Source organism: Microtus ochrogaster, unplaced genomic scaffold (genome assembly GCF_000317375.1).
Source record: "Microtus ochrogaster isolate Prairie Vole_2 unplaced genomic scaffold, MicOch1.0 UNK28, whole genome shotgun sequence".
Taxonomy (NCBI): domain Eukaryota; kingdom Metazoa; phylum Chordata; class Mammalia; order Rodentia; family Cricetidae; genus Microtus; species Microtus ochrogaster.
In genome coordinates this window covers 1,584,138-1,593,701 of record NW_004949126.1, presented here as the reverse complement: position 1 = coordinate 1,593,701, position 9,564 = coordinate 1,584,138, and the positions used below count along the sequence as shown (strand labels likewise).

General features: G+C 42.9%; 1 protein-coding gene across 5 annotated transcripts in view; it reads right to left on the bottom strand.

The window, feature by feature from the left end:
• Scrg1 (stimulator of chondrogenesis 1) overlaps window positions 1–9,564 on the bottom strand; it is a 39,010-nt gene that overhangs the window by 8,246 nt on the left and 21,200 nt on the right. Inside the window, exon 1 of one of the 5 annotated variants that reach the window (XM_013354095.2) lies at window positions 4,871–4,990. The exons of 1 other annotated variant lie outside the window; for it this stretch is intronic. The gene's annotated coding sequence lies outside the window, so the exon portion shown is untranslated. Of the gene's footprint in view, window positions 1–4,211; window positions 4,232–4,519; window positions 4,764–4,867; window positions 4,991–9,564 lie in introns of those variants that run through there. 3 more of the 5 variants (XM_005368087.3, XM_013354096.2, XM_026789763.1) reach the window with 3 other exon arrangements.

The window sequence follows — 9,564 nt, the reverse complement described above, 5'->3', positions numbered from 1 at the left end:
CCGCACATTCGATTTAAACAAATAAAAGAACCCCTATCGCCTTTCCCAGTTGCACAGCAAAAGAACTTCACTTGTGAGCGCTCTACATTTGTGCTAGTCCCAACAACTGCCTTTGCTCTAAGCTGTCTGTGGGTCTCTAGAATATGTTTCCCAGTGCTTCAAGACAGGTGAGATGGGAGCCAAGTGAGTACCTCTCGGGGAAGGTAGCAGGTTGGATGTGTGGCCTAACTCTCCCTGTCTCCAAGGAAAAGCTGGGTGCTGGATCGCTTTACCTATTTATTCTGTGTTTGGCTGAGGACAAAAGCCACAGTGATGTGCTCATGGTTCAATTTCAATGTTTTCTTCATAGCTGTGAACGTAGTGTAATCTTAACCCTGTCACTCCTCAAAGACAAGCATAGCCAAAGCCAGTCCATTTGATTGCACTGTTATTGAACAGATGCAAAGTTATATACATGGCTAGCTCTTGCCTTCTCCTACGAAGTGTGCTCTGTGATTAATGACTTTATGTTGCTTTGTTTAGTGTAGCTCCCTGGGAACTAGTGCATCCTTTCCCTGTTAGCGCTCTGAGCAAGAAAGACAGAAGGCAGCTCCTGTGGTAGGACCAGGAAATGCCGAATCCCTTCCTTTACTTCTTGGGGTAAAGCCGAGCTGGGGGTTCCCTACCGATTGCAGGGCACACTGTGCCAGGCATGGAGATAACAGTGAGGGCATGGCCCCACTTTTCCTACCTGTTCTCACCAGGTCATAAGAGCCTCTCTGCTGACGGGATTTCTCACAGAGGGAAGCTAACCCAGGAGTCTCTGACATTGGGAGGCAGAGGAGGCAGGCAGATCTTTGTGAGTTCAAGGTCAGCCTACAAATAAAGTGAGTTCCAGGACAGCCAGGACTGCACAGAGAAACCCTCTCAAAAAAAAAAAAAAAAAAAAAAACCAAAAATTAAAAAAAAAAATAAGTTGGGGTCTAATAAAAACAATTAAAGGAAAAAAAAACCCCAGGTATTTCTTTATTTTTATTTTTGTTTTCTTTTGCATTTTCAAGGTAGGGTTTCTCCATGTAGCCCTGGCTATCCCAAAACTCACTCTATAGACAAGTCTGGCCTCTAACTCAGAGATCCACCTGCCTCTGCCTCCTCAGTGTTGGGATCATAGGCATGTGTTGCCATGGTAAAGCATTGAAAAAAAATCCATAGTTTTAGCTAGGAAATTGATGTGGGAAGTCCTTCTGTATATGTGTTGCTTTTATTTGTTAATGAATAAATAATCTGCCTTGGCCTACAATATGGTAGAGTAGAGTTAGGTGGGGAAAACTAAACTAAATGCTGGGAGAAAGAAGGCAGAGTCAAGGAGATGCCTTGTAGACGCTGGCTGGAACAGACTTGCAGGAACCTTGTCTGTAAGTCATAGTCATGTGGTGACACACAAATTAATAGAAATGGGTCAAATTAATATGTAAGAGTTAGCCAATAAGAAGATAGAGCTAATGGGCCAAACAGTGATTTAATTAATACAGCTTCTGTGCAGTGATTTTGGGACTGAGAAGCCAGGAACAAGCAAGAGGTCTCCTACATCAGGCAATGGTGGTGCATGCTTTTAATCTCAGCACTTAGGAGACAGAGGCAAGAGACCTCTGTAAATTGGAGGCCAGCCTATTCTACAGAGTGAGTTCCAGACAGCCAGAGCTGTCTCCAAGAAAAGTACAGGACCTAAGTTCAAAAGATAAGTGAGTGGAAACCTGGGGACCCCTGTATTGAATCTGATATTAACTAAAGTTTGCTCCTTCAAGTGTCTCCATTACACACACACATACAAACAAATCTTTTACAAAGAACACAAAGGTGCCAGAGAGATGCCTACGCACTTAAGAGCATTTTCTACTCTTACAGAAGACGCTAGTTCAGTTCCCAGCACCCATATCAAGCAACTCAATGCAACTCCAGGGAATCACACACACACACATATACACAAACACACACACATACACACACACACACACACACTTTATTTAAACTGGAAGGAGTCAATTTCATAGAACTTCAAGAACAATACTTTGGTGATAATTAAATTTGGAATGACTATAGTCTTCTGTCTTAGTTGACGTTTCTATTGCTGTGAAGAGACACCATGACCAAGGCAACTCTTATAAGGGAAAACATTTAATTGGGGTGACTTGCTTACAGTTTCAGAGGTTCAGTCCATTATCATCATGGTGGGATATTTTGGCATCCAGGCAGACGTGATGCTGGAGAGGTAGCTGAGAGTCCTACATCTTGCGGGCAACAAGAAGTGGTCTGCCTCACTAGAAGCAGCTTGAGCATAGGACACCTCAAAGCCCGCCCCCACAGAGACACACTTCCTCCAATAAGAGCACACCTCCTATTAATGCCACTCTCTTGGGGGGGGGGGATTTTCCTTCAAATCACCACACTGTCTGAGGATGGTGAGAATTTAGGAGTATGATCTTAAAAAGCCAAAGTTGGAAATGGAGATGTGAGAGTAAGCAGGATGTTTACTGATGGCAGTGACCGTCACACCCCTGACCAGGAGAAAGTGTAGAGCAAGGAGAGAAGAGGAGGAGAGCTGAGGTTCTCTGTGGCTTGAAGAGGAGACACCAGCAGCCTGAAGGCGATGACTGAAGTTTAAAAACTATGCTTTTTTTTCATCACTCCAGCACTCGATTCAATGCTTGACTCAGAAAAAAAAATGGAAACATTTACTTAAGGAATGAGCAAATACATTTCTGGAAAAGCAGGTATGTTGCCATACCGTGCACCTCACATCTGGGCCAGAGCACAGCGTAGTGCTTCTGGCCAAGGCTCAGTCTACAGCGATGGAAATTTCCATGCCTGGCAAGCACCTATGGTAGGCTTTTTTTTTAAAATATTTTTTTAACACTTTATAAATTACATGTTGTAGCTGAAGCCTTCTCCTTCACTTGGGTTCAGATAAATAGCTTTAATTCTTGCCTAACCAATGGAAAGTGTTCAGGCTGCTTTGTTCCCCGGACATGCTTGTCATTTTTTTTTTTTCAACCAAGAAACACCAACCATGATCCTTGGAAATCCATCAAGACTTTATCTTTTTCGAATCCCAGCCAGAGTGAGAAGCCTGGCCATTTTGAAGGACACTGCTCTCCAGCTTTTCTCTTTTCAGTCTCACACATGCACTTAGAACTCTTCCTGGAGGACATTCAACATGCAGGAAAGCCCAGCGAAAGTCAGTTAGTTGGTCTGAAGGAACAGGAGAACCTTTGAGACTGGTTATGCCCTGGTTTTCTAAAAACTTCAATCTGGTGACCTTAATATTTTCCCTAATGTTGTAAGGTGCCACTCATCACCCAATATTAGCCTACTTAGAAATTTGCATATACCCGTCATGCACTTTGCTAGAAAAATAATCGCTGCAAAGAATGCAGAATTGCAAAGAAACTGTTTCCACATAAGCACCAACTCGTTGCACTGTCGTTTGGAAGGGGGTTGCAAAGTTTAGTTCTGTGGGAGTTTCTGGCAAGCTTTTGAATGGCTGGAGTTAAATGGGGCTGCAAAAAAGAAAAACTAAATCGTCTAATGGCCAAAACTAACAGGGAGATGTAGTTGAAGCATTCAGATGGCTGCAGTGCTGCGTTCTTCCAGGCAGCTGATGTCAGTTCTGGGAACCAGTGTTCCGAGCAGTGGAATAAAACAGAATTGATGGGTTAGGCTGAAAGAGCAGTCCATTTTCAGCTCCCTGTCAACAGCTAACAGGAGAGAAGCAAACCTGCAAAACCAATACACAACTCCAGCCCCGAAGGTTTGGCACCGGACATTTAAAAATGATAGTTGGGAGAGATTAAAATTATTGTCCTAGCTATGCTTACTTGGACACTGAAAGCAACAACAACAACAAAAATAAAACAGATATTTTAAAATTTTTCTCCTTTTCTTTTCAACTGTCTTAGAGGGGGGGTTGTGCTTGAACAATTAAATGCTGAAGTGAAATATCTAAAAGCACATGCAACAGAGCAGAAATTTCATAGATAATGGATAAGCCTCTCAAAAAATCCCTGTAGCGGACTGGCAGCCTGGGTCCTGAAGACATTGTCACTCTTGAAAGAGCAGTCTACATAATCACCTAAGGCCATCTGCTTTCAAACTTCTCAGAGCGTGCTACAAGAAGATGATACCAGTACCCAATCTTGCATCATTGTAATTTTTTTCTGACCACAAGAACTCACCAGAGGAGGAAAGGACCAACAGTGGGGAAAGGTTTCCATAGCCTGTGCAAGAAACGGAGTCAAGACATCTTAAAGAGGTGTTTTTCTAGGTCCTGAGGAGGAGAGAGCGTTCTCTCCACCCCAGCGGCGCGAGGCTCTGTGCTGCGTTCTGTGGTGAGAACACCATGGATGCAGTCAATGAATTCCCTCTTTGTATCGCACGCTTGCGACCCGTTTCTTTTCAGGAATCGTAGTTTCGCAAAGCAAAAACCATTTGCTTCCTTTGACACTGCCACTAACTTCGTGGGGAGGATTGGCAGCTGTCTTACCTACTTTGTCGCCCACATAATTCGCAGGGGACACTAGATGCAGAGTCAGTTTGCAGTTAAATGAAGGTCAGAGAGTAATCCGTCTCTTCCCGACGGATTTGGTCAAACGGCTTTCCCCATCAAGGACCCACATTTGCTTCCCCGTTCTGATCAGAGTCTGTCGCCTTATCTCAGGACTCATCTCTTTCAAAGTGCAGGTACCATTTCCTCAGAGGACTTTCAGAGGACTTCTCAACCTCCACGCCTTTCCCTCTATTCAACACGTACCTGCACGTCTCCTCCAATCCACAGCTGCAGTTTAGAAGAGAATAACTGATCTAGAACGTTTGCATAGAGAAAATTTCATACCTTTTTACTTTCTTTTCAGTCTTATTGGCAGAGGAATCTTCTTAAAGGCTCCAGCTCACTGGGTAGTCTGGGCAAAGGAGGAGAGAGGAGGTGCTGGAAGGCGGTTCCTCACAAACGAACCTTTGTCTGCCTTGTCTCAGCCTGGGATTGACAGCCTCGGCTCCAGCCAGCAAGGAGGGGAGAAGGAGAGTGGAAAGAGGCAAGAACCGTCTCTCTTGGGCTCTTCCAAAGCAGAATGAACTAAAAGAGTTTCTTCACAGAGAGACATAACGAGTCTATACAAGAACCTCAGTGGTGCAGAGTCTCGGGGCAATAAAATTTGAAACCCTGGGGATTTAAAAAGAACACAGAGTGACTTTTACCTTAGAAGTTGAGGGGGGGGGAGTGTGGAGGGAGGAGAAGAGACAGGGCAGAGGACATGCTACTTAGAAAAAGGGAAAGGTCTCCTGCCCTTTTATGGTGTCCCTCACCGTTTGTATAACTTACAACATTCTGAGAAAAGGTCATTTGAAATTCATATTTTTATCCCACCATCATTTAGCCATTTGATGGAAGTAAATATAAACAATTAAACGGAAAATTATTTGGTCTCAGAAAAAAAAAAACTCAAAAGGAATTGACCATATTTTGAACAAACAGTAAAATTCTAGAAATTGTAACCTCTCTTTAACTATCTGTTAGTTTGTTTGTTTGTTGAGATAGGGACTCACTGTGTAGCTCTGGCTGGTCTAGACTTGGCTATGTCCACCATACTGCCCTTGAACTTGCAGTGATACTCCTGCCTCAGCCTCCCGAGTGCTGGGATTATAGGCACATACCATCACACTCAACTCTCATTTAGGCCTTTGACACCCAGGAGCAAGCTTACAGGAACTAGAGACATTATAGCAAAATAGGCATTACATAGGAAGAAAACAATGAAAAGGGCAACCCGGGTTATATTAAGAAAAGCAGGACAGTGAAGGACAAAGTAACAACTTTGGGCTTTGACAAGTAGCTTTGCATGGCTGAAACCAGAGATCTGGGAAATGAAATTAGAGAGACAGGAAGAAGTAAGTGACTGAAATACATCCAGTGACAAACAACACGCTCTAGTTACAGTCTATGGTTGAGATAAAATACCCTGACGAAAGTCACCTCAGAGGGGAAGAGGTCGTTTCAGTCCATAAAACACAGTCAAGGCAGCAGGAAACTTCAGCCAGTCACATCACACCTGCAGTCAAGAGCAGAACAAAAGGGTGCACACAAGCTCATTGTGGCTTGCTTGGGTTCAGCTTGATCTCTCCGCTCTTTTACAAGACTCTGCCTAGGGAGTGGTGCCACCCATGGTAGACTGTGTCTTCTCACATCAAGTAACTCAAGATAATTATACACACATATGCCCACACACCAACTTATTGAGACAAGTCCCCATTGAGGTTCTCTTCCCGGGAGATTGTGTTATGAGAGAAAAGACAGCTGAAGTGAGGATGGGGTTAGGGACAGAACTCTAGCAGTGATCCACAGAGAAAATAGGTAAAACTGAGTTAGCAGGTAAGGGGAAACTGAGTTAACTGGTTGGCGATTATGTTATATTTAAAACAGGGCTAGTTGAAAGAAGAGAACATTAACTTTCAAAGGCTTGGGCCTTGATGGGCTGTGCTGTCATTCATCTGGAAAAAGAATCCAAAAAGGAGAACTGTTATTTAAACAGGAAAACAAATATAGAAGTTTTGGCTGAAGCAGGAGTGGAAAGACAGAAATTAGTTCTGCTGGGTAATTTGTTGGTAAATGTTGAGTGAAGGAGCATTTGGGACTGTTTAATTGGCAACCGGTTGGACAGACCTGGAGCTCAGAAGAAAGTCTGGTTAGAGAGTTTACTAACTAATCTACTAAATGCAAATAACCCCAAGTAATGACTTGCAGAATTTTTCAAGTATGTGATAGCTGGAGCCATGGCCGTGCCGCCTAAAGCTCACTGTGTTGTGTGCTATGCTCATTGCATGTGAGAATATATCTCCCTTCTTTATGACCCTCAAAAATGGCTTCCATTATAGGATCTCTTAACATGAGAGGAAGCATCAGAAGGGTTAGATAACTTGCCCAAGGCCACACAGCCAGAAAACAGCAGGATTGGTGCAGTTCTAACGTCCTTGCTTTTCACGCTTCTTCTAGAATGCCTCTCAGAGGAAAGAATAGTACTAGGACCAGAATCTCAAGGATTGTCAGTCTCCGAGGGACAGGTAGACAGCTGAGAAGGAAAGAAACAAAGGGCAAACAAAGGGGTACCCTGGATATCAGGAGAGTGGCCGAGGCCAAAAGGAAGACTATTTCCATAAGAACAATGGTGGGTGACTCGCAACAGTAGCTTTGAGGAAGCTACACATGCCCAACCTGGCAGAGAGGTAGTCAGGAAAAGCAAGGTTCTGGTCAGACCAGTATTTATGTGCTGAGATACTTAGTTTTGTCCACTTTACACAATGTTATAATCGCCTGGGAAGAGTCTCAGTGAGGGATTGTCTACATTGGGTTAGCCTGTGGCTACATCTGTGGAAAAGTGCACAAATAATGATAACTGGTATGGGAAGATCTAGTCCCCTGTGGGAGGCACCATCCCCTAGGCAAAGGGTCCCAAACTGCATAACAACAGAGAAATCAAACTAAGCACAAGCCAGCCATCCAGCCATCCAGCCATCCATCCGGAAGGTAAGTAAGCAAGAGCGTGTATGTATTTGTTTCTCTTTGCTCTTGACTAAGGATGTGATGTGACTAGCTGTTGGAGCTTCTTGCCTTGACTTCCCCACAAGCAATGGGCTATAACCTGGAATTGAAAACTAAAATAAATCTTCCTTTTCTCTAAATCTCTTTTCCTTCCTTCCTTCCTTCCTTCCTTCCTTCCTTCCTTCCTTCCTTCCTTCCTTCCCCCTCTGTCTTTCTTTATCTGTCTCTCTTTCTTTTTTTTTCTTTTCTTTTTGAGACAGTATCTGTCAACATAGTCCAGGCTTTCCTGGAACTCACTATGTAGAACAGTCTGCAGTCTGGCTGCGAACTCACAGAGATCCACCTGTCTCTGCTTCCTGAGTGCTGGGATTAAAGAAGTGCATCACCATGCCCAGCCTTTGTTTGTTTGGTATAAGAGTGTAGAAATATGGGCTGGAGAGATGGCTCAGTGGTTAAGAGCACTGACTGTTCTTCCAGAGGTCCTGAGTTCAATTCCCAGCAACCACATGGTGGCTCACAACCATCTGTAATGAGGTCTGGTGCCCTCTTCATGTCCAGCAAGCATACCAACAGACAGAACACTGTATACATAATAAATAAATAAATTAAAAAAAAGAGTGTAGAAATATGAGGAAAACAGGAAAGCACCTTCCATTATATCTGAAGAGCTACCGACCTTCTTCAGTTTATGTAGGTCTATGAGAAGCATGCTGCTAATCTGATGTTCCCTGCAGTGGGATCCTCCCCTTTCTCTTTCTTTTTCCTTATTGTGTTGCTCATTCAGTCTCTTTTGGGTTCCAGCGCATTTTATATTATCCTTCTATATCCAGCGATACCCTAGTACCCAGCATTCTTGGCACCGCTTTCTGCGTGCTGGCTTCAAATGCTATGCAGCAGTTCTTGGTATTGGTCTCAGACTCTGGATCACATTGGAGTCACTTACGTAAGTGTTCCTTTAGGTTGCACGTTTGGATCCAGGCTTTCTAGCTCCTAGTTAGGTTGTCGAGCATTTACTTATTACTACCTGGGCTTTCCACTGTGTCAGGTGAAAATATTAAAGACTGCTAAATGTTGAAAGACTTGCTGTTACCTCAATGCCCGCTGCACAGAGCTGGCTATTTTAAGAAGCAATTGAGTTGTGAACCAAGACTGGCAACTAAAGAATCTGCCCTTGTGATTTTTATTTTGGAATTCATTCAAACCTGGCATCGTGGTACACATAATCCTAGCACTGGGGAAACTGAGGCACAGAGATCTCAGGTTTGAGACCAGCTAGGACTATGTAGTAATAACCCTGTCTCAAAGAGACTCAGAGTTGAGATCAATATTTGTTGTTTTATACAGAGGCCTTTTTTCCCCTTTTCTAATGAGTTGTTATTCAGACCTTCTAATTAACCTTGCTTTATGTTTCCCTGGAGACTGACCAATTGTTTCTGAGACAGGAGAAGCCTCACAAAATGAACATTTTAAGTGGCAAAAAGCCAACATTTTAAGCAAAATCACTCAAATACACTGTCAGATTTCTAAAAAATATACCCCGTTCTGCTTTTATATTTTATATTTAAATAATGACTAATGCATTTTCCTGTATTTTTATTTGTACATATTATCATTTCTAGATCCAATAAGGTTTGCTACAGATAAAAACCTCATAAACTAGTGACAGATGATTTCAAAGTAAAATATTATTTCGGATAGAACTCAAACAATTACATTAAAAAAAACACCCTGCATTACATTTGAAAAGTGGTCTAATTTGTATTTCTTAAAAAAAAACAACAACAGCAACCATAAAATCTTTACAGCCAGGTGTAGTCTCTGAATTACCTCAGATAAGAATAATTTCAGTCATCATAAATCTTAGGCTTGTAGGAAAAACAGAAGCCAAAACAAACAACCAGAGCATCTATCAACCCTTCCCCTGATGCCCACTCCAGGGCTCAGGCATAGGCCCTGATTCAGAACCTGCTTGTCTTGCTTCTACAATTGACCTCTTA